Source organism: Chlamydotis macqueenii, chromosome 2 (assembly GCF_036417535.1).
Source record: "Chlamydotis macqueenii isolate bChlMac1 chromosome 2, bChlMac1.mat, whole genome shotgun sequence".
Taxonomy (NCBI): Eukaryota; Metazoa; Chordata; class Aves; order Otidiformes; family Otididae; genus Chlamydotis; species Chlamydotis macqueenii.
Genome location: NC_141557.1, coordinates 73211419 through 73220723, shown reverse-complemented (window position 1 = coordinate 73220723; position 9305 = coordinate 73211419).

Genomic DNA, 9305 nt, shown 5'->3' with positions numbered 1-9305 from the left:
ACTCACTCTTTGATGCTTCAAGCACATATTTCCTGCAATGCTCTTAAACACCCAATTAAATTTGTCAGCCACAGACGCTCACATGTTTGATGTTGATTAGCAACTCTGCATTAAATTAAAATTCATGTCCAAGCTATTCCACTATGTGGCTGGCCACAAACCGACTGCCCAGAAGCAGTTGTGCTCTTTTAATCCTACCTCATTTTCTCAGAGCAGAGCTGAAGCCGGTGGGATGCTCTATCTGGGGAGAGCCTTTACTGCTTGCATTAGCAAAGTTCCCAGGAAAGGAGCAGAGCAGATCCTTATAATTCTCAGGGAAGGAAAAAAAAAAAAAAAAAAAAAAAAAAAAGAATCATGACTCATTGGATTTCAGTGCAGCTGGTACCATCTGGTGTAGCTCAAGAGATGGTCCGAATACACTGAGCCAGCAGGATGCTCTTCTGGCAAGAGTTTAAGAGTTCAGTAGGAAAATCAGTTATTCAAGGTGAATTTTATGAATGCCAGATAGCAAGGAACAGCTTGCAAAATCAATCTTTAAATCAGCTGCCCCAAGGCTCCCTGCCACTACTCTATGTTTCTTCAGCTGCAGAATGAAATAGCAACAAGTTCCCCTCTGTGAGGCTCTGCTCAGTAGAGATCTCAATGTTGATTGCTTCATCCTGCCCAGGATGAGGCTCGCTGCAAGGGCTGGACTTTTGCCTAGAGAGCCATGCTTATTTGTGAGAGGGTATACTTTCAGCTTGTTGAAAGCACCTATCTGGCAAGACTCTATATACATTAAGAATAGGAGGGGATAATTATTTTAAAATGTTCAATTGTATAGAAAGAGAAATAATTTTTGTAGTTCACTGTGCTCAAATGAAGCTGAGTTCGGCTTAGAAAACAAAACAAACAAAACCCCTAGAGCTTGTGTGTACAGTCTATACTCAGTCTAAGTATTTATGTTCTGTTTAAAAAAAAAAAAAAAGTTTCAAAAGCTTGCACTAGTAATTTGTTTGCCCCAGAGTCATACCAAACACTTAACCCATCAGCACTCATCTCAACAAGAACCTTTCTATGTCTGCATCAATCATCATCCCACATATGCAAAATAGCTGATATTACAGATTCCCTCAGTTAGAAAAGTGGATGAACATTCAAATTTTATCAGTACAGATTAATTTTGTTAATACTAAAGAGCCTGAGGGTACAAGCCATAAAGGGAAAGAAGGGGGGAAAAAATCTTTTGCCAATGTATATTGGAAACATTTAAAATGCATCTGAAATAATCCATTTCATCGCTGCTCATAGAAAACTCTCCCACAATTCACGCCTAGGGGTGTTTACAACAGAAAACTAGACAAATGTTTTTAACTGTTCAATACTGAGAAGCTCACCTTAAAAAAAAAAAATAAAAAAAAAAAAGGAGGAGGAGGAAAAAAGAAAAAAGCTACCACCTGCCCATTCCTGCTCCTAGCCTTGCTCTTGGGACCCACCAGGTATCTTGCAGGAGCTCTAGGAAGGGGAGGAAATCACAGAGGTAAATTTAAGCTCAATACTGAAACAATTCACAGTGAAACTCGCTGTAGAATAGTGTCCCTGGACAGCTAGTAGGAGTCCAACCAGCTGGACAATTTAGGAGTGGATTGGCCAAAACAGCAGAGCATGCAAACCCCCATGGTCTCCATCTTTTACAGGCAAGACAAAACAAACCTACCTAAAACCCCTTTTCTCTCTTTAGCCACTGTTCTCAGGACCCTGGGCACAGAAAACTGCCTATAGTTGTAAAGGTTTTGGGGACAATTGTGAATGTACCCCAGTACTGAATTTAGTCCATCATTGTTCCAGGGAAAAAAAAAAAAAACATTTCCTGTTTTTGCAGCAGGAAGCCAGGGTCTCAGCATGATGTTCTGCCAGGAATAATGTCAGTTTTCTCCCCCGCTGGTTTGTCCTGCGATCTTGTCATTTGGCTGCCAGGGCCATCCAGCAGGCACAGGTAATCACCAAAACAGCCCGACAATGACAGCCTTCCCTCAGTTCTGGACTATAAAAATGTTATGCGGGTCTGGAGTGTTGCTCAGAGTGGCTCTAGGAACTCAGCCTTTCAAGCCCGATGGCCACTTTTCTGCTCCCACGTGCTATGTTACGCCCAGTTTTCTCCTTGTTCAGGCAAGGTGAAAATTCCCTCCATAGCTGTTGCTTGACAGCACTGCCAATGTCACGTCACTCCACTCTGTAAGTAAAGTCCAGCGCACCATGGATATCCTGTGTTTTTAAGAGAAATAATGTTTTCAGTGTTTTCCGTTGCTTACAGCTAAATTCCAGAGCAGTTACCCTGACATAATGAGGGAAAGCTCTGGGGCTGTAGGACATAACACCAGAGACAAATGAGAAACAAAGAATTTCCTTTGGTCTCAGTGTACAAAGTTGATAGTGGGGATTCTATTCCCCAGCTGTTCCTCAAAAAATGCTTTTCCTTGTTCATTCTCCTTCAGTGACCCTTACTTTAAGTATTAGCTCCCAGCAATACAGGATTAGTGAGCACGCATGAAAAACAACTGTATTTAAAGACCCCATTTCAAAGACTCTTTCTTTGAATTCCTTCCCTTTGATGTTGATATTTCTGCTGTCTCCACTGTTACCTCCAGAATCCACTGGCAGTGGAGGGCTGGAAGTCAGCTCAACAGATGCTGCAAGTGCCACCGCTCCTGCTGAGCTCGCTTGAGAGACCAGTGCATGTGCATTTAGCTCTGATGACGTGCACTGAGACTGGGAGCTCTGCAGAAGAAAATGAGACTTCATTCTGAAATTAGTATAACAAGACATACTGTTCACCTCAGCTTTCTCCAAGCTGTGATTAACGTACAGAGACAAAACCCACTCTAGTCTTTGTCAGTCATCGACCCCTCTGCAAGGATATACTGAAGTCTGAATTTCTGCCTCCCATGTACAAAGACCACTTCATTGCCCACTTAACTAGAGAGCAGAACAGTCACTTTCGTATTTTCTCCCCAGGTCACTCCCCCATAAGAAGGCACAGATCTATACAGTCAGTGCATATCCGCCTTGTTCCCTTCAGCTGTCTCCTCTGCCACGTGGACTACACAGCACTTGGATGACTGTTGAGCAGCTTGTGTGCCCCAATGTCTTTGCTTCCAGGGCTGAACAGTCTGGTCATCCTTGTGCCTTTAATTCCTTTAGACTGTTATCTCATTGTTTTTTTTCCACTTCACTTGAAAGTTTTTTGGGTCATGGACCATTTCCTTCTGAGGTTGAACAGCTTCTTCAGGTCCTGCTGGTTTCTGCTGTAAAAGCCATAAGCAACATTGACACCTGTGATAGCAATGAGGTGGTGATGGTGCACAGCTTGGATTCTGATTAAAAACCAATCTGAACTTCCAATCCAGTTTTTGGACCTCCAGCCCCAATAATCTGAATTTAGATTTTGCCTAAGTTCTTTTTATTTATTTATTTATTTTCTCTTTGCATTTATAGGCTCTTGATCAACTGTCAGAAAGACTAGACTTGTGATCTGGAAATGGAAGGGCTCAGGAATGTATCTGGCCCTTGTTTGAATAATATTTTAATCTACTGCTAGGAAGTACTTCTAAAATTCATGGTAATGCATACTTCCACATGTTCTTAACACATAGTAAAATAACTAAATAAAGCACTAGGCATTAATTTCAAAGAAAATAGCAAGAAATGCCATTTCAGTTTAAAACATTATTGGTCATTTTCACACAACAATCGCTCTTCAACATGGTACCATTTAATATCATGTAATTATAAACGCTAAAGGTTTTTACCAATATGTAATTTTCTCCATTGTCAAAAATACCACTGCAAGCAACACCTCATGGGAAATACAGTAAAGACCGTAAACCCGTTTGATTACAGTTGCAGGGTGTTAGGTAAGTGACACTGAGCAAAATTACAGATCACCCATGATTCTACCGCATTAACTCTGAGCCTGCAATTAATGCGTGCACATGTTGATTTCAAAAGGCTACCATTTTCATAGCCCCAGCACATAACGCGGAAAGGATTTGATGCCTCCAAACCAGAGCTATATGCAAGGAATGAGCGCATCAAAGCAGATGCCCAGAAGTTGTACCAAATACTCCTGAGAGCTGAAATACTACCGGTGCGTAAAGTAGGAATAACAGAAAAAGAAAGTCAGAGGGAGGAAGGAAAGGGAGGGGGAAGTGTCCTTTGACAGAAGACAGAGGATGACAATTTTTGTCACAGCCAATATGCCAAAGGAACAAGAACAATGGACGGTCCCTGGAGGTCTGCAGGGCAGATCACGGCATCTATTAAACACAAAACAAACAGTCCCACTTTGATGATTTCCTTTACGTTTACTTTGCAATGAGGAGAGGGGGAGTTGCACTGATAAGTGGTTGAAGAGACTACAAGAAAAATTACAGATTTTGTTGTTAGCTGAAACCCAAGAATGCTTAAAAGATGAGAGCCCAACTGCTGGTAGACTATGCTGGCTTGGATGGGTCTGTGGGTGCCCTTACCCCTGATGCATAGGCTTCTGCAAAACAGGAAAATATTCATTATTCTCTCTCTCTCAGAAGTTTTCCTAAATTAATAACATGTCAGCACACTCAGGTCATGCAATATGAAATAAGCTTCTTTGAAACCCAGGAAAAACTTTCCTCTTGTCCAAATAAGAATTTGTCTAGAACTCCTGAATATAACAATATATGAGGGATTAAGTTGAGAGGTTGCAAACAGGAAAAACACCTCTTTGACAATATGAATATATATTATTTCATTCTCAGGACATCTCACTTTATTTCTTTTTAAATTGCTAATGTTCAGAACTTAAATGATGGTCTTTCTATTTCAGGATGTTAAGCATATTGGGCTCCAAGAGCAATTAAGAGATGACTAATACATTTGTGCTCTGCTTCCTTTGCTCCTTTATATTGCTATGGTTTATTTTTCCCATTTGCCTATTTTTCAATGTGGTTCTTTAATCCCTTTTGGGGAGAGCATTTGCTTTTGTTACCATATTCCCAGGACCATATGGGTAAGGAGCCTGGCTCTGCACACTGAGATTTAAAGATATTAAATCAAGCAGGACAGAGCCTGAAGGCCAATTGCACTTGTCAATAGCTCACCAGGCTGGTGAAAGCAGAGGCAGAAATTTTTTTTCAGTTTCTTCTTGAACCACAGAACTTGCTTTAGCAAATTTCACTACTTGGCTCTGTCATAGTCGTTTTCCAAACCAGGCCTGTGAATACCATGCTTGCTGTTTATTCAGGTTTAGATCGTCTTGGACATTTTGGGGACTATCAGCTGCTGTGAACTCTAGCAGAAGAAGGGGAAAGTTTGGAGATTGGAGGGAAGTTTTGTTCATTTTGCCTTGGGCTAGACTGACAAATGAAGACATCTGCTCAAGTGGGTGGGGAAACTCCCAACTTCTTTCCTTTCACCAGCTGGCTCTCCTATTTCTGCCTAAGCGCATCCTGAGATCCACATGCACGACCACAAGAGGACTGGAAAATAACACCCTAAATTCAAAAGCATAGCTATGAACAGAGTTGCAGCCTTTGCCAAGTAATGGGATTCCACAAACAAGGAATCACTCCAGTTTAACTTCAAAGATCTAGTGCAGGCTATTTAATCATGCTGCTCCAAGACTGGTGATGTTCTGTATGATCCCATCTCCTGCTGAGTCTCTCCCTGCACACCCTTGTACTGTGTGTATGTTCAACAGTATTTGTTAGAACAAGGCTTCTGGGAATAGAAGTTGGAAGACGTCCAGATATTTCAAGCTTGCAGCCTCTTTGCATCATGTCCTCTGCAAAACAGGCTTCCTTTATGAGAATGGAATAGGCAGTCCATTGATGCCCGCGTTAACAGGACAGAAGACCACCACACAGCAAGCTTCACAACAGCAGCAAGTCCTGACAACTACAGCAATTCACTGGAGATGCTACGGACTGCTGGATTAATTTTCCCTACGGAGACTCTGTGCACCCAGTTGTGTTTCCTCCATGACCTCCTTTCTCCCTGACCATGTGTGGTCTCAGTCTCAGCACACCCGAGGGTACAGCGCCCAGATCTGCACCCCACCACTGCTCCCTGCTCAGGGTCCTCAGGGGCTCCTGTAGTTTGGTGCAACCAGGTGCTACACAAAGGGAGAACAATACATCCACTGAAAGGGGAAGACAGTCCTGTTATGATTTGCAGATAGCGATACCAAAGGCAGCATCTGGTTACCAGACAGGACAAGTAGAAAAAGCTTTCTGTTAAACCCTCATGATGGCTTTCAGGTGGCTGAAGACCATAACCATGAACACAACCGTTCTGGAGAGGGGCTCGGAGTAGCTGTGCAGTTGCCCAGAGAGTACCAGAACAAGCCAAATATATAGCTAACATGAAATATGCTGTAAGATGTGATGCAGATGTTTAAGATACCAGGCTAAAAATTCAGGCTTTGCATCCACAGGTGAGCACTGATGGCAATGGCTGGGTTTTCAGCAGCAGCACGGACTGCGCAGAGCTCCTTAAATCAGTGATCTGTGCCATTCGAAAAAGTAGGGCACATAAAACCAGCCTCCAGCACGGTCTGACGTAGAGAATTTAGATACTGTTGTTCTGAGAGGCAAAAAAAAAAAACCAACTCTTGGGAGTTCAGCTACAGAAATTGTTTTAAACAATAGCCACCAATGTGTGCAGAGTTGAACAAGTTACTAGTAGCAGCACCAGGCATGTAATAAGGTTTGTTTGTTTGGGAATAAATCCCAGGGTTTTTGTTAGACTGAACAAAATTGCAGATGCAAGTGTTAAGAAATAATTCTTAACAAAACCAAGAGCAAAATAATTAAGAAATTCCAGTCTTATATTGGCTCAACTCAGTTTCATAAAGCTTAAATAATTTTTTAAGCCTTTTGAAGTAAGCAATAAAGCATCAAAATATATTCTAAGTGTTAAGGTTTCAAGATCTTTTTAATTCAGCACAGCTATTGACTGAATTTGACCCAGGATACTGAATAAATTTTTCAGTTAATCTGCTGCTCACCAGAAATGCTTTGCTCCTTTCTGATTAGGAGTTCAGTTGGCAAGAATAACAGGTTCTGATTGAAACTAGACTGTACTTAATCATATCGCACATCTGAACTTCAGTTTCCTTCAGATGCTGAAGGTAAATTAAAAATCTTTCAGGCATGATTTCTAAATTATCAATCTTCTAGAAGAGGAGCGTGGATTCACACCAAGCTAGAAAGAAAAAAGTGCAGAACTAAACTGGGAGAGTGTCAGTTAGAGGACACTACACAAATCAGCAGCATTATAGTTCCCCTAAAAAAAAAGGATGCATTGTCACATTAATTGAGGTCCTTTTCAACCTTCAGGTAATTTCAATATGCTTATTGTAATGTTAGAGGAAGCGTCCAAACAAGTGGAGATGCCGTAAGCAAACCAACATAGATGTCCTGGCCGAGGAGAAGGCTGCAGTGCAGGCTCCCATCTTGGTAGATGAGAGAGAACCCTGAAAAGGAAAGACAAGCCTCAGGGATGTCAAGCTACAAATACAAACCCTTTGGAAAACAGATACTATTAGCTTCTCAGTACATAGCATTTTTTTTTCCTAGTTTCTTTCACCACTTCCCAAAGATCACCAGAAAATTAAAGAGTAAATTACTGTCATCCATTTGCAGATGAAGGAAGACTTGGTCCCTGTTTTTTGGATGTTCACACCATGGTTAGACATCCTCAGCACAAGGGGCTGGGTAGGGGAAGGGGGACTTAAAGCATAGCTCACCAAGTAAATCCCAGCAGCATTTCTGGCTCAGGCAGTTGCTGTCCCTACCTCCTGCCCACACACGGAGCCACATACAAGGAGTCACCGAGTTTTACAGAGGTGGCAGTGCTAGTCTGGGGGGACTGCCTGGATCACCTGCAGCAAAACTGGCACGAGGTCAGGCCTAAGCATGGCCAGGGTCCTCTTCTATAGAGAAGCGTTAACAGGCTCATCATTCAAGGTGCGCAAATACAATGCAAGTAGCTTGCGTATTGTGACTGTTAGTCTTTTCCCCTAATCTGTCCCCATTCTTTTTACCTACAAGCAGTGGGGAACAGCTTCTAGATCATCCCACATTACCCTGTTCCCCAAGTCCTGTCATTTGTCTGGTTTCCCACAGCAGAACTAGGCTAGCTCTAGAGGGTCAGAGATGACCTGAAGGAGTACACCTCCTCATCACCCTTTATAGCCAAGAAAATTTGTGACACTTGTGTTACTCAGGTAGTTACACTGGACACAGAGCACCAGGAGACACCATGAGCAGAACATTTTATAGCCTGCTCTTCAGTAAAAAGAAGCTGAAGAAGAATGTAGATTTGCAGGAAAATAGTCTAGGTAGACACAAGCAATTGCCAATGTTAGTTTAAAAAAAAAAAAAAAAGAAGGAAAAGCAAAAAAACCTCTATACATGCTTTGGTTGGAAAACATTTGGAATGCAAGTGGAGAAGGCTCTAGCAATAACAATGGGCCCCCGGGAGCAGCACATAGGCTGCATTTAACTCTGTACATCCTGAGCAGTCCCAGGCTTCCAAAGAGCAGTGTGTATCCAGTGCCAGGATTTGACACAGGGAAATGCAACTCCTGATAACAGTTCGTGATGAAGAGATCATAACCTAGCTGGAAACATTCCTTAAACTCCCTGCCAAGGAAAATGGTCGAGCACAGGCTATTAAGCTGCAATAGCTACCTACCCACTTTATTAGTGTGCACTGAATTTGTTTTGTTTAAGTGACTCAGGGGAACAAAGAGCGGAAACAAGCATTACACTTGTTGCATATTTACCGCTGAACTCATTCAGCTCCATTGCAAGTGGGGGAAGATTTCAAAGCCTTTTCTCGGGAGTTGGAATGCTTACTGAGAAGACTATTCATAGATACAAGCTAGGTCAGTATTTCCTAACTTCTAGCTTTTTTTTTTTTAAAGGAAGAATTATTTAAGGCTTTGAAAAAAATCTTTTATGGTAAGATCACATTGTTAATGAAAACTATCATAAAAAATTTAGGTTAACCTTCAGGTTCATTTACTACTTTTGTTCTCTTCAAATCCCTCATGAAATTTGTTTGCTCATGTGACTAGTGACATGTATGAGAGTCTGGTCTTTATTTTTCCCTCCTCTTCATTTGGATATTTATCTGCTAATGTCTTGCAGACCAAAGCAGAGAAGGACTGCACTAAAAGCCATTCTCCTTGCCAACCAGATAAGCACAGTTCCACAGAGTAAAACAAAGCTTTGCAGCTGCAATACTCAGTGTGCATTTCTCCACATAGTATCAACAAATTA